The sequence below is a fragment of the Dendrobates tinctorius genome, unplaced genomic scaffold, assembly GCF_039654945.1.
Source record: "Dendrobates tinctorius isolate UK_male_01 unplaced genomic scaffold, ASM3965494v1 ptg000265l, whole genome shotgun sequence".
In the NCBI taxonomy this organism is placed as follows: domain Eukaryota; kingdom Metazoa; phylum Chordata; class Amphibia; order Anura; family Dendrobatidae; genus Dendrobates; species Dendrobates tinctorius.
Window position 1 is genome coordinate 9,994,273 of NW_027361932.1, and position 24,023 is coordinate 10,018,295.

Consider the following 24,023-nt stretch of genomic DNA (forward strand, 5'->3'; position numbering starts at 1 on the left):
TCTGGGCGCCAGTCAGGGTTTTCGGTCCGGCAGAGGTGATCGAAGCTGGTTCCTCTGGTGTATCGGTGTCTGTGCAGACAGAGTCAGAGAAAAGGGACACGGTTAAGCTGGACAACAGGGCGAAAGGGGAGGTTTATGTGTGCTTCGAAGGACCCCATTTAAAGAAGGAGGTGAAGGAGAAAATTTGGTGGGACAAATACGTGGAGATATTTTCCCTCCTTCCGTTAGAAAAATTTAACTTGGATAGGGGAAAGAGGGACGATAGTAAAAAAGAGGAGGAAGAAAAGAGGAGGTGGCGGTTGATTCCGCAGACTTTCGCTAACTGGCTGCAGGCATTTGTTATACTGGCAAGCGTGATTGGTGAGAAGTCTCCTGAGAATTGTTCAGGATTGTTTTGCTATCTAGACGCTATAGGGGAGGCGCACCGCATTTATGGGGGTCAAACATGGCTGCGATACGATGAGCAGATTAGGCAGCATAAGGCGGTGAGGCCGGAGATCAAATGGGACCAAAAGGACATCGGGCTTTGGTTGAAGGTTATGGCACCAGCAAGATATGGGCAGTCCTTTCATGGGGGCAGCGGAAATCAGCAAGGGGGTCACGGAGGTAGCAATCAAGGGACGCAAGGCGGAAAAGAAAAATCCGGGACGTGCTGGCAGTTTAATGAAGGCCAGTGCAAGTACGGCGGAAGTTGCAAGTTTAAACACGTGTGTTCCCACTGTAACAGTACCTCCCATGGCGCTTCAAAGTGTTTTAGAAAAGGAAAGGGCTAGCCCGCTGTGGGTTCCAGTCAAGGAGGAGAGTCCGGTGAAGCTTCTAGAGATGGCCCCCTTTCTAAATAGGTACTTGGATCGAATCAAAGCTGCTGTTATTCGGAATGGTTTTGTCGGTGCCCTGTTGGCTAAAACTGATATTGAATCAGCATTCAGGTTGTTGCAAGTTCATCCGGACAGTATTCCTCTGTTGGGTTGTTATTGGAATGGCGGTTATTTTCTGGATAGATGTTTGCCGATGGGTTGCGCTATTTCGTGTTTGTTGTTTGAGACGTTCAGCACATTCTTGGAATGGGTGGTGCGGGATGTTGCAGGAGTACAATCTGTTATACACTATTTAGATGATTTTTTGTTTATTGGACCCCCGGATTCACGTGTTTGTAGAAACGCGTTATCTGCCATGATGTGGGTGGTGGGTCGTTTCAGTGTACCATTGGCAATGGAGAAGGCTGAGTCCCCTAGAACCGGGATAAGTTTCCTGTGAATAGTAATTGATTCGGAAAAAATGGAATGTCGGTTGCCGGAGGACAAGTTGGCGTTGCTTAAGCAGGAGGTGGACAGAGTGAAAAAGCTGCGGAAGGTGACGTTGAGGGAGTTGCAGTCGTTGTTGGGCAAATTGAATTTTGCCAGCAGAATCATGCCCGTGGGGCGGATATTTTGTCGGAGTTTGTCAGGAGCGACTGCAGGTGTGAAGTCAGCGCACCATTTCATTCGCTTGAATAAGGAACACAGGGAAGATTTGATGGTGTGGCAGCAATTTTTGGAGAACTACAATGGGCGTTCTTTGATGCAGAGAGAGATTGTGAGCAATTTTGATTGCGAAATTTACACAGATGCGGCTGGTGGATTCGGTTACGGGGCCTACTGCAATGGGAAGTGGAGTGTCAGTCAGTGGCCCGAGGCATGGAGGATGTCAGGACTAACTAGGAATTTGGCCTTGCTAGAATTGTTTCCCATCATTGTGGCGGTCTCACTTTGGGATGGGATGTTCGAGAACCAGAGAGTGAGATTTCACTGCGATAACATGGGCGTGGTTTCTGTAATTAACAACTTGTCCCCTTCTTCTCCACCGGTGATTAGGTTGGTTAGAGTGTTGGTTCTTCGCTGTCATGAATTGAATGCGTGTATTTCAGCGGTGCACGTGCCAGGAGTACAGAATTCAATAGCTGTTGCTTTGTCTCGCGTTTACAGTGGGAGGGTTTTCAGGAGCTGGTGCCAGGAGCGGAACCCACGGGCGTGGAATGCCCTTCACATCTGTGGTAGGTGATTACGGATTAGTTGGAAGGCTGATTCGGGAGTCAGTTTCGAGGCAAACCTGGTTGTCTTATGAATCTTTATGGAGGGTATGGCAGAGCTGGGTATTGAGTTGGGGAGGGGTGGAATCCAATGAGGAAAAAATGCTGGCGGTGTTGTTTTTAATTGGAAAGGCCTCTGAATTGGGTTGGTCACAGGCTAAGTTGAATAAATTTATGGCTGGGTTGGCCTTTGGTTTCAAGTTACAGGCATCGATAGACGTTACCAAGGAATTTTTGGTCAGGCAGGCACTGAAGGGATTTAGGAGAGGTTACCAGAGTTTTGATAGGCGCAGGCCTATATCATTCGGCGTTTTGGAACGGCTGGGAGGAATTTTGGGGGCCATTTGTTGTTCTGGTTTTGAATTGGCCTTGTTTAGATTGGCTTTTTCGTTCGCCTTTTTTGGGGCATTGAGGATAGTCGAGTTCGTCTCTCATAGCAGGGTGAGGGCTGGCGGATTATAGGCAGAGGATACGGATTTTTGGGCCGGGGGAGTTACCTTCTGGATAAGAAAGTCAAAAACCGATCAGTTGGGTAATGGCAAACGTGTTGTACTAGGCCGAGTCGAGGGGTCGGTGATGTGCCCACAACAGTGCTTGGAGATATATTGGCAGTTGTGGTCGGGTCGGGCGGGCCCATTGTTGTGTCATGCGAACGGGGCCTTTTCGTCATGCTATCAGTTTATCGCAAGCCTGAAGAAGGGACTTATAGCCTTGGGCCTCAACCCAGGTATATTTGGGTCACACTCTTTTAGGATCGGGGTTGCTTCCGAGGCTGATAGTCTCGGTTTGGGGGCAGATGTGATAAAACGAATAGGCAGGTGGAGTTCGGATCGATATTTGACATATGTGTGGCGTTAGCTTTAGGAGTGGAAGGCTAAGTGTTTTCCGTTAATCTTGATTGTCTGTGTATTTTTTCAGGTGGGACACCCATGCTTGCCTGGATCTTTGGACATTCATTCGTACATTGGGGGGCGCTGCGGGTGGACGTCAGGCCGGACGGTAGGCAATTGGGTTTTAGTAGGGAGCAGGTGTTGATTCGTTGGTTAGGATTTAGAGGCATGATTTGGAATAGGGTTCTGGCGGGTTTTTCCAGGGCTGTGCGTCTGGATCGTGCTCCTGATATTCTGGACATGCATACGGGGGGCAACGACTTGGGGGTTAGGCCGGTTAGGGAACTGATACGGGATATACAATTTGATTTTTTGCGTTTGTGGACGTCCTGTCCCGGTATGACTATTGTTTGGTGGGATATTGTACCTAGGCAGAAGTGGAGACATGCTCGATCGCTAAAAGGGCTTAATAGGGCTAGGGTAAAGCTGAACAGGGCGGTATCAGTTTTTTTTTCCAGGAATGGAGGTTTTAGCATTAGGCATTTTGATCTAGAGGCAGGTATTGGTAACTATTGGTTGGAGGATGGTGTGCATTTAAATGCAATAGGAATCAATTTGTGGGCCTTGGCGATCCAGGAGGGGATTGAGAGGGCTTTGGCGGCTGTGGGGCACTCACAAGCCTGAGGTGGTCAGGGCTGCTCGTGGTTGGCGGGGGTGGGGGGTTCTTGGAGTTGTCATTGATTAGTCGGGGGAAGGAACTGTTAGTAAAATGCCTAACAGTTTAAAATTGTCTGGTTGATCTGGTTTGGTTATGGGCTCTGGACGGTGTTTGTTACTCCGGGAGGTTTGGTGGTTAATCTTCCCGGTACGGGATGTATGGTGTCCTTGAGCTGGTGACGGACGGCTGAGGGTTTTAAACAGGGTTTGCCGAATTGTTAAGCCAGATCTTGTAGCTCCAAGAATCCCCCCCTCTTTTCTTCTACAGTTTACATATCAAATGTATTATTATTTCATGGTTGTATGTGTTTGTTTGTTAATAAAATTGGCCGCTATGGCCATAATTATCCAAAAGAATGTCTGGCGTTAGTGCGGTTTTATTTATAGGTAAAGGGGTTGCCGTGTCGACGGCCGAATGGGAAGCCGGACTCACCATGCACGGTCATGCAACAGACTTCCAGTAGCAGTTTGTGTACAGCGCTTAGCATCAGACAGTTGGTACAAACCCCAGACTTTTAAGTTTGGGTTCGCTCATTTCTGAAAGAATCATACATTGAATCATATTCTCAGTGCAAAATACACTCCCCACTCCTAGTTCTTCCCTAATTTACTGTTCTCTTGTAAATATAAAAGATTAAAACTACAAATACGAAGAAACAAGGCAGAGCCTCATTTATACAATTGTAAATTAGTGAATTATCTTTAAATTACTGTATAAAGTTCTAGAAACAGTATTACAGTAACCGTGGGCTGTAATAGAACAGACATCTGCACAAATATCATGCAACTGAATTCAGAACAAAAATTTGGGTTTTTACCATGCAGATTATACCTAATTTCATACACATGAATTTCCAAAGGGATCACTTTACATCGCCTTTACTAAGGGATTACTGAAACTGTAGCTAAGGGACCATCCCCAAATTTCCATCAAACTTTATTCAGTTCAGCTGCAATGTGTGGGGGATGGCAGCTCGGTTCTTATCATGACAACAGTCAAAAGCACTGATGATGGGAGAGAAAAACTCATTCATGGATTATAGGTAGAATTAAAAATGTTATTTTAGTTTTCGTCCACATAGCCGTATCAGGGCTTGTTTTTTTTGTGGGACAAGTTGTACTTTTAAATGACACCGTTCATTTTATCATGTGATGCATTGGAAAACAATAAAACAATTTCAAGTACGTTAAAATTGCTAAAAAAAGTGCAATTTCCTAATTTTTTGTTTTATATACTATTTTCACAATGCAGTAAAACTGACCTGGTGATATGATTCTCCCGGTCAGTACAATTACAGAGATACCAAACATGCATAGTTTTTTTCTTAAGTACCGAAAAAAATTAGGACATTTGTAAAAAAAAAACAAAAACTCTGCTTGTGTCTCCATTTTCTGAGACTTTCAGTTTTCAGGATATTGGGCTGTGTGATGGCGTATAGCTTGTGCTCTGAATTGATGTTTTCACTGATACTATTTTGGGGTAAATATGATGTTTTAATTGCCTTTACTTGCATTTTATTGCAATATTGTGGTAGCCAAAAAAACTTATTTATGGCAATTTGATTTTTTTTCCTGCTTTGCAGTTTACCAAACAGATTAATTTACTTTATATTTTGATAGATTGGACATTTTTAAATGCAGCAATTCTAAATAAATAAAATAAATATGTGCATTTTTAACTGTTTTATTTTTAATAGGGCAAAAGAGGGGTGATTTGAAGTTTTATGTTTTTTTTACTGTATTTAATACATTTTTTCAGGACATGAAGCTGCGATCATCTACTCACTTATGCTATACATAAAAGTGCATCAGCACTGCTATGTATAGGCAAAATCACTATCTCCTATGAGCGCCAGCCATGGAATGGCTTTCACAGGAGCATCATAATGACATGCGAGGGGTTCTTCAGCAGTCCCCCAATGGCAACCCATTGGCACCTCATAATCACATCACAGGCGCACCGATGGGCACGTGGAATGACACCCCCCGCCGTCGTATGTTAAATGCCGCTGTCAGAGATTGACAGTGGCATTTAACAGGTTAACAGCTGTGCGTGGAGCTCTGCTCCATCCGCAATTGTTAAAGGCACATCATTTACTGGGAAAGATGTGGGCTCGGCGTACAAGCCCGCATCAAAGTCAGGGACACAACATACAGTCATGAACAAAAGTGTTGGCACCCTAGAAATTGTTCCAAAAAATTAAGTACTTCTCCAAGGAAATTATTGCAATTACACATTTTTTTGTTATACACATGTTTATTTCCTTTGCATGTATTAGAACAGCACAAAAAACAGACAATCAAAGGCAAATTTGACATAATTTCACACAAAACCCTAAAAATGGCTTGGACAAAATTGTTGGCATCCTCAACTTAATATTTGATTGCACACCCTTTGGAATAAATTACTGCAATCGCTTCCTATAACTAGCAACAAGCTTCTTACAACTCTCAACTAGAATTTTGGACCACTCTTCTTTTGCAAACTGTTCCAGGTCTCTCACATTTGAAGGATGTCTTCTACCAACAGAAATTTTAATATCTATGCATAGGTATTTGGGGATTTAGATCTGAACTCTTTGCTGGCCACTTCAGAAATCTCCAACGCATTTCCATCCATTTCTGGGTGCTTCTTGAAGTATTCTTGTGGTCGTTGTCCTGCTGGAAGAACCCTGACCTAGGACGCAAACCCAACTTTCTGTCACTGGGCACTACATTACAACCTAAAATCCTTTGGTAATCTTCAGATTTCATGATGCCTTGCACACAGTCAAGTCACCCAGTGCCAAAGGCAGCAAAACAACCCCAAAAATTTTTTGAACCACATTTGACTGTAGGCACTGTGTTCTTTTCTTTGTAGGCCTTGTTCCCTTTTTGATAAAAATTAGAATGATGTGCTGTACCAAAAAGCTCTATCTTGGTCTCATCAGTCCACAAGATGCTTTCACAGAAGGATTTTGGCTTACTTACGTACATTTTGTCAAACTGCAGTCTATCTTTTTTATGTCTCAGTGTCAGCAGTGGGGTTCTCCTGGGTCTCCCTCCATAGCGTTTTGTTTCTTTCAAATGTCGACGGATAGTCCAAGGCTGACACTGATGCACCCTGAGCCTGTAAGATAGCTTGAATTTCTTTGGAACTTGATTGGAGTTGCTTATCCACCAAAACCGACCCTGATATAAGTGAAGTATATTGGCAGTTTTCCTAGTGTTACATTTAGAAGGGGGAAGAATTTAAAAGGGCATTTAGTGCACAGTCACTTTACCCCAAAACCAAGGAGTCAAAATTGGCTATTAACAGGTAGGAAAGGGTCACACCCATGTGGAAGCTATACCTTCTGTAAGTTCCTTCCAGGCATGGGAAATTTCATCAACCCTTCTGATGGAAAAGAATACTACATTAAAGATCAAATTATTTTTAAGAGTAAAGGAGTAGTATATGCCATCATGTGTCCGTGTAGGAAACGTTATGTGGGAAAACCGATACAGGAGTTAAGGAGGAGGTTGTTGAATCAAATCAGTTCTATAAACACCGAGCTAGACACCCCCCTATCTATCCACATGAGGTGTAACCATACTAGTGACCCATTGGACTTGAAAGTATGGGGGATAATACAAGTGACATTAGGTCCCAGAGGAGGGGATCTGGATCGGATCCTCTTACAAGAAGAAGCGAAATGGATTTACTGCCTAAATACGCGAAGATGGCTTGATCAGGTGATGCCTGCAAAAGGTCCTGAAATTGTCTATTACTATCTATTCCTTTTTCCCTTGACCTCTAGTGGTCAGTCTCATGGAATATGGAGGATGGTCTGATCAGGTGATGCCTGCAAAAGGTCCTGGAACTGTCTATTGCTGTGAGTAGCTAATTGGAACTACAAATTAGGGAAACATGGGTATTACTCTCCTTATTGGCTCTCTGACATTAACTTATAGTAAATGTAGCCTGATTGGCTATTTCCATACTAATGGGAGTTGTAATTGGTCAGACCTAATAACGGAGGTCATTGGTTGAATGTGAGGAGATTAGCAATTGGCAGACCCTCGATGATGACATCATAACCCAGGTTATATAATGGTTGTTTGGAGCTCCGCCAGCTCATTATAGTCTCAACCCCTGATGACGCCGCAAGCCGTAAGCTGAAACATGTTGTGGAGACTAATGGCCGCGTAATTTTAAACTAGCATAACAATGTGTAATGAATGGAATTAAAACACGATCAATAGTCTTGAACTGGAATATAGTAGATTAGTGATATCAGACCCAATGGATCAGAACATATGATCCTTATGAGGGTAGTTGACTACCAGTTGGTGATTTAGCAAAATGGTTTCACCAAAGAGACATGTGGAATTGCATATGCTCTATGGATTTTAAATTCTATAATAATTACGGATCTGATATGATCTGGCAACAAGATAGTTGCCTGCATATAGTCTCCTTGCTGTGAATTGAGCTTTGTGAAAATAGCATAGCACTAGTGGTCAGATGAATATGTAACTTTGTGACCGTTGCAGATTTGATCATATATACCTACAAATTTATATTAGTGGAGAATCTGAATGCCTGATTCCCCAGCAGTGATCTGATTGTGAGATTGCACTGCAGAAAAGATTATGATCCCTTAATGATAAAACCATCTATATATCACTAATGCCAATGAGCTCTAATGCGATTTAATATAGATCCCAGTTTGCTAAAAAAGTAATCTGCTATATTTCAGGACATATTAAAATAATGGACCCAAAGGTGGACCCTAAGCTCTACTAAAACAAAGTAATTGATAGAGTGATCTATTGACGTGTTGTATATTAGTATAGCGACATTATAGCTTGGAGTGAAGGGATGCTTGCAGGTGAAATTCACCTTAAATGGTAATACTGAAATTCCCTCTACAGCTAGAGCCAATAAGGATAGTGCAATAAATAATAAATAATAAAATTGGACTTAGCACAATAAAATAAAATTAGTGCAATAAATAATAAAATTGGACTTATATGCACTCGCACTTTTGTCACGAATTCACTTTTTGTGACACACTCTCACACACATTTGTTTTGTAATTTTAAATGTGTGTTTCCTTTGCAAAATAATTAAAAGTTATGTTTTACTTTAGGATCTTTAATAGGGATCTCTAGTTGCCTTAGGTGAATTGTGTGTTATTTTAAACCCTATGCTGAATCCAGACAGTACTGTACGTGCTTATCCACCATCCAGACTATCCTGTGTTTCAAACTTTTATCAATTTTTCTCTGCTGTCCACATCCAGGGAGATTAGCTACAGTGTCATGGGTTGTAAACTTCTTGATTATATTGCACACAGTAGACAAAGCAACATCAAGATCTCTGCAGATGGACTTGTAACCTGGAGATTGCTGATATTTTTCAAAAGTGTTTGTTATCAAGTCCTCAGACAGTTGTCTTCTCCTCTTTCTGTTCTCCATGTGTAGTCACATAGACACAAAATGAAAAGATTGGGTCAACTTCTTTCTTTTTTTTCTGGTTTCAGGTGTGATTTTCATATTGCCCTATTGCCCACACCTGTTACTTGTCACAGGTGAGTTTGAATGAGCGTCACATGCTTGAATTGCTTACCCACAATTTTGGAATGGCGCTAACAATTTTGTAAGGTCCATTTTTGGTGTTTTGATTGAAATTATGCCCAATTTGCCTTTTTTTCTCTGTTTCTAATGTGTTGTTCCAAGACACACAAAGGAAAGAAACATGTAATTGCAATACTTTTCTGGGAGAAATACTTCATTTTCTCAGACAATTTCAAGGGTACCAACACTTTCTGCCATGACTGTATGACGTATATATATGTCCTGTGTCGTGAAGGGTTAATAGCCAAATATATGCAAAAGAGTATACAGATCAGAATATGTCTTTCAATACAGTTGTATGAAGAAAAAAAAACATAGATAATGGTATATATTTTATTTTGAAGTCAGAGTCAGTGGCAGACATATGTGACTGTATAAGCATACTATCATATATGTAGTGGCTATACATTTTCTGGAATGTTTTAAACTCAAGCTTAATTGCCAAATTGGATGTTAATCAAGCCTTAGTTCACCAGCAGTCCATGGACAGCATGTATCAGGCACTGGCTGTATGATTTCATCCAGGTATGTATGACTGAAATGCTGGGGTGTTTCAGAGAAAAACATACTTTAAAAGGCGTTGTGGAGGATGAAGATGCCACACCTAAGGAAGAGGCACTACCAGCAAGCAAAAAGGAAAAGCTCACACTGGAACACCCAGAAGTGACAAAAAAAAGTACAGCCAAGAAGAGTGGTAGTGGTGGGAGACTCACTACTGAGAAGCACAGAAGCAGCCATTTGCAGACCGGACAAAACCGCAAGAGAAGTATGCTGCCTCCCAGGTGTGAAGATCAAGGATGTGACTGATAGGATAGTAGAAGCAGCATGAAGGAAAGCAGAAGTAGAAGCAAAAGCAGCTTGCTAGAAAACTGAAATGGAAGCAAAAGCAGCATGCAAGAAAACTGTGATATTACCCAAAGCAGCGCGTGAGGAGGCAGAAATGGAAGTGAAAGCGACAAGCGGGTAGACAGAAATGGAAACATGCATAAGGGCAGAAACAGAGGCTCTAGATAAGGAATGTGGGCATGCCACTGTCACGGAAAAGTTAAAAGTCCTGCAACAAGCTATCACTGGGTGTCAAAGAGACGGCATTAGTTTAAGTGATTTCAGTATGTATATACTAAGCCAAAATAGCGCACCAATAACTCCACAAATCGTTCATAACACTGCAGACATTCCTCCAAACCAACAGCATGCAGATCCTTCTCCAGTGTCCTACGTTCAAGGTTGTTACAATGCATTGCCAATTCATTATCTTAAACCATCTTCATGTTCCAAACATATCAGAGCCCTGCGCCTCAGCAAACTCCATACACAGTGGTCCACAAGCAAGCCAATATGCCAGCAAGTCACTATACTCCTGACAACTACATAGTTCCAGCTCCACATATGGCAGGAACAATGTACATCAAACTAGTTACTGGACTAAATGCCTATATCACACCATACTTTCCGTATCTCTAAGTCAGGACGCTACCATCCGTAGCGATTGTCCTCCAAATTCAGCAAAAACGGACATCTGACTTTGCAAGGTACATGGTTCACCGTGAACTTACTAAGACCAGTCTCACAAGGTTCGCTGAACAAACGGAGAACTATAGTACCTTTAGAACCATAATTAGTAACCTCAGCATCACTGGTACTGAAAAGTTAGATCTGCTGATCAAGTGGCTCGGGCCACAATCCACTTAGTGAGTGAAGAGACTCAGATCTGTCCACGTTAATTAATCCAGTGACTGGTCTCATGGCTGCATGGAAGAGACTAAAATTAAGCTTTGATGGCCCTAAATCCATACAGAATTCCCTGTTCAGGCAACTACAGGATTTTCCAAAAATATCCAGTAAGGAAAGTTCAAACTATCAAGAGCTCAGTGACTTCCTGTTAGATATCCAGCTTGTCAAGACAGACGCTCACCTTCCTGGGCTCAGCTACCTGGACCCTGCTTGTGGCATAAACCCAATAGTATTTTAGCTGCCATACAATATTCACTAAAAATGCATCACACTTGGGTCAAGATACAAAACAGAAAATAAAGTCACTTTTCCTTTGTTTTCCTATAAGACCGACACAAGCATTTCCTATGGAGAACCCAGCGGCTCTGATTTATCTCCTTCTAAATATGATAGTCCACGTTCGAACAACAGAAACTGCAGCAGTCCAATGTCAGTGAAAAAGGCTAATATTTTTCTCACATCTACATCAGCTCAAGGCAAGAGCAAGAAAGATGAAAAGATTGAAAACCCTAATCGTCTGTGTCCCATTCATAAGATGCCACATCGCTTAAAGAAGTGAATTTGCTTCAGAAAGAAGCTGCTCTAGGAAAGCAACGAATTTCTAAAGAAGTTTGTGATATGTTTCAGATGTTGTCCTTCTACTGAACACTTTACTAAAGACTATAAAAATACTACTAAGTGATTGGAGTTTTGACAGTGAGGATCAAATACAAGTGTTCCATTTGTCCCAACCTAACTGTGCACTGCTTACAGCTTCTACCACCAAAATGCATGGTGGGGAGGATGCAGATCAAGCAGCGAGTCCTACCACAGTCTACAGAGAAGGTGTCACGGACAAGTCATGTTTGAAGATATGTATAGGGAACGTATATCCCAAAGGCCAACCATAGAAAACCGTAAGGATGTGCACCATCCTGGACGATCAGAGCAACCGATAGCTTGCAAGGTAAGAACTCTTTGATCTGTTCATTTTGAAGGACAATACTTACTATTATCCCAAGCATGTAGATAAAGAAATGTTAAAGGCACAGCTGCGCAGCTCCAGGGACACAAGGCTCATTAAAACTCCAGGGGCACGGGTGCCGATCAGCATCGATAGGGCCAGCATCCAAATTACCCATGTAGAAAAAAGAGCATGGCACTCACCGTCCCAAAAAATATGTCCTGTATTGTAGATACATATAAAACAGAGGCAGGGAGGCTTTCAAGTGGAAAACGCACCAGATCAGCGCGAAACGGCTGTCGTCTGGTGCATTTTCCACTTGAAAGCCTCCCTGCCTCTGTTTTATATGTATCTACAATAAAGGACATTTTTTACGGACGGTGAGTGCCATTCTCTTTTTTCTACATGGTGAACTTACTATTATCCCATAGGCACCTTAAGTGGTGTTATAGAGGTATCTGGGAAAAAAGACAATGTTCTTATAGTAGCCTATCTCATGAAGGCTGTGGAGATACCCTTATCCATGCTCGAGTGCAACCAGGTACCATCCAATAGGGAGGAGATCCCAATACGAGAGGCTGCTCTTTATCACCCTCATCAAAGCCAACAAAGTTCCAGACCTTGACCATAGTACAGATATCATGATCCGGCTTGGCAGAGACATTCTCCTGCTATAAAAAAAATGACACTCAGCACTTTATAAACACAGGCAACGTCATGCAATTTTATGTCAAAGTGAAATTGTTTATAAAAATGCACAAATTTGCTACTAGTGGCAAAAATTGTCACATAAACAAAAAATTAAATATACTACACCAAAAAATAGATTTTAAATTGTGTAGAGTCCCTACATACCAGTTACACCTATGTCTCTATTTTATACAGTACTAGCTGAAGAGCCGGGAACTGCCCGGGCATAGTAACTAACTACGGTTAGTTATAACAAATTATAATGATTATATCTATATATATATATATATATAAAGCTGAGTGTAGAGCCCTGCCCACTCCGCATAGAATCATAGAATCATAGAATCGTAGAGTTGGAAGGGACCTCCTGGGCCATCTGGTCCAACCCCCTGCTCAAAGCAGGATTCGCTAAATCATCCCAGTCAGATGTCTGTCCAGCCTCTGTTTGAAGACTTCCATTGAAGGAGAACTCACCACTTCTCGTGGCAGCCTGTTCCACTCATTGATCACTCTAACTGTCAAAAAGTTTTTTCTAATATCTAATCTGTGTCTCCTCCCATTCAGTTTCATCCCATTGCTTCTAGTCTTTCCTTGTGCAAATGAGAATAAAGTTGATCCTTCTACAATGTGACAGCCCTTTAGATATTTGTAGACAGCTATTAAGTCTCCTCTCAGTCTTCTCTTTTGCAAACTAAACATTCCCAAATCCTGCAACCTTTCCTCATAAGACAGGGTTTGCAGACCGGTCACCATTCTGGTCGCTCTTTTCTGAACTTGCTCCAGTTTGTTGATGTCTTTTTTAAAATGTAGTGCCCAAAACTGGACACAATATTCCAGATGAGGTCTGACCAAAGAGGAGTAGAGGGAAATAATGACTTCACGTGATCTAGACTGTATGCTTCTGTTAATACATCCTAGAATTGCATTTGCCTTTTTTGCTGCTGCATCACACTGTTGACTCATATTCAGTCTGTGATCTATTAGTATACCCAAATCTTTTTCACATGTGCTGTCACTTAGCCCTATTCCTCCCATTCTATATATGCTTTTTACATTTTTATTGCCCAGATGTAGTACTTTGCATTTCTCCCTGTTAAAAACCATTCTGTTAGTTGCTGCCCACTTCTCCAGTTTATTTAAATCTTTTTGAATCCTCTCTCTCTCTTCTCTAGTATTAGCTATCCCTCCTAGCTTTGTGTCATCAGCAAATTTAATCAGTTTACCCTCAATTCCTTCATCTAAATCGTTGATAAAGATGTTGAACAATACAGGGCCCAGGACAGAGCCCTGTGGAACCCCACTTGAGACATTCTTCCAACTGGATGTGCAGCCATTTACGACCACTCTTTGGGTCCGATCACTAAGCCAGTTATGAATCCACCTAACAGTTGCCTTGTCCATTCCATACTTAATCATTTTTTCAATAAGGATTGTATGAGAGACTTTGTCAAATGCTTTGCTGAAGTCAATATATACTATATCTACAGCATTTCCTTGATCCACCCAATCAGTGATACCGTCATAGAAGGAAATTAAGTTAGTCTGACATGACTTATTAGTTACAAACCCATGCTGACTCTGTTTAATCACTTCATTCTTATCCAGGTATTGACATACATGTTGTTTAATAATTTGTTCAAAGATCTTTCCTGGTATAGAAGTCAGACTCACCGGCCTATAGTTACCTGGGTCCACCTTCTTCCCCTTTTTGAAGATAGGAACAACATTTGCTCTTCTCCAGTCTTCTGGCACTTCTCCTGTTCTCCAAGAATTTTCAAAGATTATAGAGAGGGGTTCAAAAATTTCTTCTGCTATCTCCTTCAGTAGTCTGGGGTGTAATTCATCTGGACCTGGAGACTTGAATTCATTTAGGCTAGCTAAGTGTTTCCTCACTATCTTTCTGTTTATAGATATTCTGGATTCTTCTATTCCCTTAATAGGACAGTGAATAACAGTTGATGTTACATTTCCTTTCTGAGAGAAAACAGATGCAAAATAGGAATTTAAAAGTTCAGCCTTCTCAACATCCTGTCTTACCATTTCATCATTTTCATCCTGTAAAAATCCTATAGCATCTTTGACTTTTCTTTTACTTTTGACATATCCCCAAAATCCTTTATTATTGCTTTTGACATCTCTTGCAAGCCTCAATTCATTTTCAGCTTTAGCTAATCTGATCTGTGCCCTGCAGGTTCTGCAGACAGCATTATATTCTTCTTTAGATATGCCTCCCTCTTTCCATTTTATGAACATTTTTTTCTTCCTTTTTAGCATGTGCTTAAGTTCTGTGTTCATCCATCCTGGTTTCCTTAACTGCTTCCTATTCTTCCCTCTTTTCGGAATTGTTAACAACTGTGCTTTGAGAATTTCATTTTTCAAGATTTCCCATCCTTCCTGGACATTTTTGTCTTTAAGGATATCCAGCCATTGGATCCCTCCAATTCTCTTTCTGAATCCCTTAAAATCTGCCTTTCTGAATAGCCACATTCACTATAATATCCCACATCATCCCGTCAGCCAGAGCTACCGGACTACTACCCCTATTATCCCACATCATCCCGTCAAAGCCACCAGACTACTACCCCTAATATTCCACATCGTCCCGTCAGCCAGAGCCACTGGACTACTAAATGTGATGGTCAACGTGTGACTGGACACACTGCCTCCAGGAGGGCAAATTTAAATAACACATGCGACCCTGGATACACCGCCTCCAGTAGGGTGAATTTAAACAATAAAGCATGCAGCCGGATACACCGCCTCCAGCAGGCGAATTTAAGAATTACACGTGAAACTGGACACATCCGCCTCCAGTAGGCGAATTTAAATAATAAGGGGAAACACCAGGGAAACAATTACAATGGTGGGCCTTGTGATAGGGAACGGGGACATGGAGACCTCCTGCACTCCCCTTAGTCAGTGTCTCTACACTCCTAACGATCCCTAGGCCGGTTCTGCACCGGGTGCCGATCAGAAACCTAAGAACCCTAGCTCTCCCTGCACCTATCCCTCACTAGTGAGATGGATGGTGCAGAAACTAATCCCACCACTGCACTGAAACACACATAAGGGAAGTCACAAACAGGGATAACACCACTTAGCTTTGCTCTGTTGCTCTTGCTCCCAGCAGCAGAGTCCACCACCAGAAAGCAGCTTTCCTCCAGAATCGCTGCTACTTCACCAAGCTTTGTCAGAGCTGCAAGGAACTCTCTCTAGCTCCTTCCACACCAGGACTTTGACTGAGCTGCCAGTAACTTTCTCTAGCTCCTTCCTCCACCAAGGATGGTTGGAAATGACCACTATCACCAACAGTGAGTGAAACGACCTGTTACACCTTTATAGGCAGGACCCAAGGAATCACACCTGCTTCATTATCATGTGCAATAACACTAACCACCACCGGGAGTAAACTAGAACAAAAATCACCACAGTGCAATGACCCTAATGGCCACCGGGGGCAAAACTACCTTAAAGCCAAAGGCTTGAAGGAAAGAAAAGGTTACTAGTGCATTTATCTGTCATAATCCAACCTGAATCATGACACTAATATCCCACATCATCCCATCAGCCAGAGCTACCGGATTACTACCCCTAATATCCCACATCATCCCGTCAGCCAGAGCCACGGGACTACTACCCCTAATATCCCACATCAGCCCATCAGCCAGCGCCACCGGACTACTACCCCTAATATCCCACATCATCCCGTCATAGCCACCGGACTGCTACCCCTAATTTCCCACATCATTCCGTCAGAGCTACCGGACTACTACCCCTAATATCCCACATCATCCCTTCAGCCAGAGCCACCGGACTACTACCCCTAATATCCCACATGATCCCGACAGCCAGAGCCACCGGACTACTACCCCTAATATCCCACATTATTCCGTCAGCCAGGGGTCAGAGCCAGAGCGCTGAGTAGAATGGTCCTAACTTTCATACCAGGGATCCCTTTAAGAGAGGCCTGGCATTAGAACCAGAGTGCTGAGTGGATTTGCCCTGACTTCCATACCAATGATCCCTTTAAGAGAGACTGGGGTCAGAACCAGAGCGCTGAGTGGAATTGCCCTAACTTCCATACCAATGATCCCTTTAAGAGACCCTGGGGTCAGAACCACAGCGCTGAGTGGAACGGTCCTAACTTCCATACTGGGAATCCCTTTAAGAGAGGCCTGAGGTCAGAACCCCAGCGCTGAGGGATTTGCCCTAATTTCCATACCGGGGATCCCTTTAAGAAAGTCCTGGCATCAGAACCAGAGCGCTGAGTGGATTTGCCCTGACTTCCATACCAATGATCCCTTTTACAGAAGCCTGGGGTGAGAATCAGAGCGTTGAGGGATTTGCCCTAACTTCCGTAGAGGAGATCCCTTCAAGAGAGGATTGGGGTCAGTACCAAAGTGCAGATTGGATTTGCCCTCACTTCCATACCGGGGATCCCTTTAAGAGGGGCTTGGGTCAGAACCAGAGCGCTGAGTGGATTTGACCTAACTTCCATACCGGGGATCCCTTTAAGAAAGCCTGGGATCAGAACCAGAGCGCTGGATGGATTTTCCCCAACTTGCATACCAATGATCCCTTTAATAGAACCCTAGGGTCAGAATCAGAGCGCTGAGGGATTTGCCCTAACTTTCGTACAGGAGATCCCTTTAAGAGAGTCTGGGGTCAGTACCAGAGCATTTGAAGGCAATTGCCCTGACTTCCATACCGAGGATCCCTTTAAGAGAGGCCTGGAGTCAGAACCAATGCACTGGATGGATTTGCCTTGCCTTCCATACCGGAGAGCCCTTTAAGAAAGGCCTGGGGTCGGTACCAAAACGCTGAGTGGATTTGCCCTAACTTGCGTACCAATGATCCACGGGAGGGGGGGGATTCATTTCTGTCATGTGCCCTGTGCTCCTGTCTGGGGGGCAGACAATGGCTGGGAGCTTTTGTTCCCGGGGACGATAGATTTCTCCCACCATGTCAGTGTCTGCTGAGGTGTTGTCAAGTGGGAAAACTAGCTCATAGCAACCAATCACAGCTCATCTTCTTTTAACCAGCTCTGGTGAAATGAGAGATGCTTAGGGATTGGTTGCAAGGAAAACTGTTACTCATAGCAGCCAATCACAGCTCAGCTTCTTTTGAACAGCTCTGGTGAAATGAAAGATGCTTTGTGGTTGGTTGGTGATACACACATACATACATTCAATTTTATATATAGAGATATAAATAATCAGAACTAGATAGACCAAAGCTCTGGTTTTACGCTGCAAAATTAAAATCTGCCATGCGTCAATTTATATTAATCTTTGAATGCCTTAACGTCTCTCAGTAGTTCTATAAAAGTTTAATTTTTTTAACGTGATAGATTGTACATCATGTTAGTAGTACATTTATATCAATATGTTTTAAATGTATTTAAAAGAAATGACATTTACAAAAATTGTGGAAAAATTTGCACCTTTTGTCTTACCTTAAAACATAGTAATGAAACACAAAATAATAAACATTTAACTTCTCCCATGTCTGCTTTATGTTGGCATAATTTTTCCATTTATTTTTTGGGTCATTAGACATTTATATGTTTATTAGTAATTTTTCAAATTGTCAAGAAACTCTCAGAAACTGCTCGCTTACTGCGTGAGAAAGGTCAAATGCAACAGTGCCATAAGTGAGTTCACCATGGTTCAGCTATGAACTTCGGTGAACTTTCTCACTGGAGCTCAGCGCTAGACACTGACAGAAGCGATTACCAGTGAGGCCGGGTTTACACGTAGCGGAACTCTCGCGGAAATTACCGCGAGAATTCCAGAATTCCATTCCGCGGGAAAGTCGCATTTTAAATTCCCGCGATTTTCCCGCAGAAAAACTAGCATTTTGCAAGTGTAATTAGCTTGCAGAATTGTTAGCGTTTTCCAAGCGATCTGGAGAATCGCATAGTGTTTGACGAGTGTGACCAACTTTTTACTATTTAGGCCGCCTATGCGGCCTCAATAGTAAAAGATAGAATGTAAAAAATAATAATAATAAAAAAATATTGTTATTCTCACCTTCCGACGTCCCGCGCAGCCTTCCCGCCTTTCTCCACGCTCCCGGTCCCAGTAATCCTTTGCGACAATTACCGCGATGACGTCTGTTCTTGCGGGATCGCGACGTCACGCGGTCATTTGCGATGACGTTGCGCGAATGACCGCAAGACTTCGTGATCCCGCGAGAACGGACGTCATCGCTTGCAAAGGCTTACTGGGACCGGGAGCGTGGAGAGAGGCGGGAAGGCTGCGTGGGACGTCGGAAGGTGAGAATAACAATATTTTTTATTTTAAATTCTATTTTTTACAGGGATATGGTACCCAAAGCCCGGAGGACAGTCTCCTCTCCTTCGGACCGTGGGTACCATCCGCAAATGTTCTGCTTACATTTCGCATGGTGTGCACAGCCACATGCGGAAAGTAAGCAGAACAATGCACTCCTATGGGTGCGGGATCGCCGCGATTCAGCGAAATTAATGAGCATGCTGTGTTTTTTACCGCAAAGCGATTCCGCCGCGGTAAAAACCGCAGCATTAGCACAGCATTGCGGAATCCCATAGGAATGCATGGGATGCTTATTTTTCGCATTTTCGCGGCAAAATCGCGTGGTTAAAACCGCAGTGGAAACGCGAAAAAAACGCCACGTGTGAACTCAGCCTAAGGGATCCTCCTTGCAGCCTTCCCTTACTGGTAAAAAAAACGAGTGGGGTGTTATCCATGTCTTGGAAGCATAAATTGCATAAACATGATAAAAGGAGATGATATAGAAGAGTTAATGGTTTGCCTTTATATCCCTTTAATTGCCTTTAAGACTTCAATTGCCTTTTGCCTTATTATTGCTATGTGTTATTCTTATGTAGACTACTAGTTTCTGTCTTCAAGGAAACTATACTTGTTATCATATGTGTTCTCAACAACATGTTCTGGGTACATTGTAAACAAGGTACGACCCTGAGGTGATGGTGGGGGCCAAATGAGCTCCATAAAGTCACATATTGCTGTAAATGGTATAAAAACATTCCTTGTATTTCATTACGTCAGATAAACTGATTTGACCATGGCTTGTGTGTCTAGTCCTTTTGTCTCCAAGCGCTTGTCATCAGAAGGGCGAAAAACCTCACAATTCGGACTCACTGGTGATCTGGCAGAACTGACTTTGGTCAGAACGAAAACAGCTACGACAGAGACATATTTTATCATTCGGTCACCGAAGAATGGTTCTTTATCAAACATTATTTGACTTGCTCAAGTGACTTTGTAATTTATCTTTTAGAATGTCCCTGTAAATTGTGGTGAGTGAAACCACATGGGACTTCAAAACCTGAGTGAATCGCCACAGATACACAATAAGAAAAAAAAATGGATTTACCGGTGTCTAAACATTTTGTGTAACAAGGTCACACAGAAAAAAAAAATTGAAATTTCGTATTATAGACCATCTACCTCCACTGAGATGGGGAGGTGACAGGGTTAAGTTGTTAAAAGTCAAGGAACTTAAGTGTATTCGAAAATTGAATACATTAGGATCCTATGGGTTAAATGTGGACTTTAAGTTACAAACAATTCTTTAATTGCTGTAATGAAGTGTGGCTCCCCCCCATACCTCTCTGGATTTTACCTCCATTGGGGGTATAGTAATAATTATGATGATATTAATTACCATTTTTTCTTTTTCTTCTAGACAAGCTGTGAACTATGTAAAAAAAAGTTTTTCAAGAATCATGAATCATGGCTTACCCTATTTATGAAGATTTGCATAAGTTGAACATTGCACAGTTATCTTCATATATGAACATAGGATTCTGATTTTTTTTCTGTGTATATGTCAATAAAACTGGAATAATATGGGCATGTTGCATTGAGATCATCCCCTCACTTTAATGCTTTGTTGCAAATAAGGAGCTCTATATCCATTTGACATTGGGGCTGAGAATTGTGCCTGTCACAGGGCATACATCTCCCCTTTTTCCTTGAATGGTGAGTAACCAGCTCCAGCTAATGGGGGGTGTGCTCACTATGGTGGGTCTATCCTTAGCCTCTATATCTATAGTGATGGGTTTTTGATTTCTCTTTGTCAAACAATCCTCTTGAGTGTATGGAGACACTTATTTTCATAATTATAAAGAGCGATAATATGCTCTATTTAGCTCATGCAAACTTTTAAGTAGTACTGGCCCCACTGCGATATATAGAAATCTCTGCCATGCACAGTGATGTATTTATCTGATACCAGCAACTAAAATGGATTTGTGAGGTCTCTTCTGCGCACGCGCGGGATAACGCTCACTTCCAGTTATGTAAGGCTAAGTGCACACGTGACAACCTTACAAAAGCACAAACGACCATAAGTCCCAAAGAAATATTATTTATTAAATCATTATTAAAAATAATTATTAAAAACATTCCATTAAAATAAATGTATGATACATATACTGAACCATTATTCCAAAAAAGGGGGTCATGCCACCCACATATGAGGCATACAATATGTGTAAATTAATACAAAATCATAAGGATATAAAAATATATAAGTGATAATAACAAAACTCAAATGTTTTTGTTTATAATAATGATAAAAAACAATAATACAGTGCATATAATACACATACAAAGAGATTAAAAAAACAACAGTGTGTGACCATAAACATAAGTGTGAACCACTACCACGATGAGCCAGTATATATCACAGTATGCCCATATAGTGCATCTATATAGTATCAAAAAAAGAGAGACACAATATAGCCCTGATGAAGGCTTAGCGCCGAAACGCGCGTCGGGACTGGGTAGCTATCCCAGGAGACCAGGAGAGGTTGTATTTTATATCCACTTATAATTTTTCACACTTTTTCACATTGGTTCTCCTTTTCCTGGTCGACAGGCATCGTTATTTTATGGCAACACATATTGTGTTTTAATGGAATGTTTTTAATAATTATTTTTAATAATGATTTAATAAATAATATTTCTTTGGGACTTATGGTCGTTTGTGCTTTTGTAAGGTTGTTTGTGTCTAATATGACTGTCCTATAAACAGTCCAATATTTGGCAGCGATATATTATTGTTTATTATTGCTTATTAACACTATTACCAAAATATAGGATAATTTCGCTGTCTCTCCTTATCTTTTTCTTTTTATGTAAGTGCACACGTGGCAGAAAATTTCTGCTGGAAAACCTGACTCTTTTCCCAGATACCGCGCTTTTTTTCTGCGCGTTTTCCGCGCGGTTTTTCTGCAGAAAACGCGCGTTTTTTATGCGTTTTTTTCCCCGCATTTTCAAAACGCATAGAAATAGCCAGAAACGCGGAAAAATCCGCGAAATTAATGAGCATGCTGCGTTGCGTTTTTTTCACAGTAACAAACGCATCAGTATGCACAAAAAGTGCAAAATGCATAGAAATGAATGGGAAGCTTATTTTTAGCGGTTTATAGCGTTTTTATTGGAAAAACCGCTAAAAATATGGCTTAAAAAATGCTGTGTGTGAACACAGCCTAAATGCTCTCTATCTTTTTCCTTTTCCTTTTGAACATATGCATTGTGCTAAGCAGGACGCCGACATGCATGAATAAGAATAGGGTGAGTCATGAAAATGATCTATTTACAGCTGTGACTAAATTGTCAATTTACAATTGATCTGATACAGTAACGAACTGTTTATATGTACACTATTGCACTACACTTTAAAATATCTTTGTCCCTATGAATAATGTATGCACTTTATGTATGTCACTCGTTTTTTAGTTGTTATACCTTATTATATCTAATTATTGTTTAGCACTTTTAATCATCTTTATGCTATAAATACTTTGTGCACCCATGTATTTGCTTGAAAAGGCTCAGTGTGAGATGAAACGTCGCCGTGATGGGCTATTAAATAGTAACACCTCCACTTTTTCACTTTTTATGGTGTGCTGCCTCCATTTTTTTGAATCTCTACATAAGGTTTGTTACATACCTGGGGGGTCCTGCACCCTAAATTGTGATTTTCTCTGCTGCTCTTACTTTTTTGATTCTTTATCTATTCTTTCTATCTACAGCATATATTTCTATATTCTATAAATATTCTAATATCTATCTTTTTATAATATATCTAATATTTTTGTATCTATCTATCTATCTATCTATCTATCTTTGTTTATAACATTGCTTTACTCTCTATGACAACTAGATTTAATTTATATAGAGTATTATTGTAGTACTTAAAAATGCATTGCATCTGTATGATATACAGATGCTAGTCAAGGAAAAAAACACACACACACACACATAGCACTCGCATAACATACGGAGTGACTTGCACATGACACTCGCCAACTTTTCTAGCTGAGAATCTGAATGATATTATATATACAGATGTGAGTGAACCCTTACTGTCACACAGGGCCAGGACGAGGGATAGGCAGAGTAGGTACCTGCCTAGGGTGCTAATTCCTACCTCTCTGAGGGGGGCGCACTTTGAAAAAAAATGCTGAATATCTGCGGTCGCCCGTCACATTGACGGCTAGGGTGCAGTCACACAGTAGAGAAGTGTAAAGTCACTGAAACCACTCACCCTTCTCTCTGCCTGTGACCTGGCCAACGCTCCCTGCCCACACTCATTTGTATACTCGCCTGTCAGATGTGAATTTAATTGCTGTGTGTACCACCAGGACAGGAGGAGAGGAGCTGTCATCTCCCTTGCTCCGCTAGGATCTCCAGCAATACACAGGCCGCTTCCAGGTAAGGCTGGTTTCACATTTGTGTTTTTTTTCGCGGTAATTTAGCGCTAAATAGCGCATGCGTTTTTTTTTCCTATACTTTGCATGGGATGCGCTTATGCGCGCATACACATGCGTTTGTACGCGTTTTACCGCGCTTGCGTTTTTTTGCGGTATGCGCTCGGGCGCACAAAATGCAACTTGTTGCATTTTTTGTGCGTCCGATTTGCCTCAAAAAAACGCATGCGCGCGCAATGCGTTTTTTTACAGCAAGACACCCAATATAAGTCTATGGGTGCGCATATGTGCGCATTGGCATGCTTATGTATGCGTTTTTTTGCACATGCGTTTTTTTTGTTAACCATGGAATTTAGGGGTTTGGGTTAGAGTTAGGGTTAGTTAAGGGGGTTTAGGGTTATTGTTAGGGTCAGGGTTAGGGTTAAGTATGGTTTGGTTAAGGGTTAGGGTCAGGGTTAGGGTTAGGGTCAGGGTTAGGGTTAGGGTTAAGTATGGTTTGGTTAAGGGTTAGGGTCAGGGTTAGGGTTAGGGTTAGGGTCAGGGTTAGGGTCAGGGTTAGGGTTAAGTATGGTTTGGTTAAGGGTTAGGGTCAGGGTTAGGGTTAGGGTTAGGGTCAGGGTTAGGGTCAGGGTTAGGGTTAAGTATGGTTTGGTTAAGGGTTAGGGTCAGGGTTAGGGTTAGGGTTAGGGTCAGGGTTAGGGTTAGGGTTAAGTA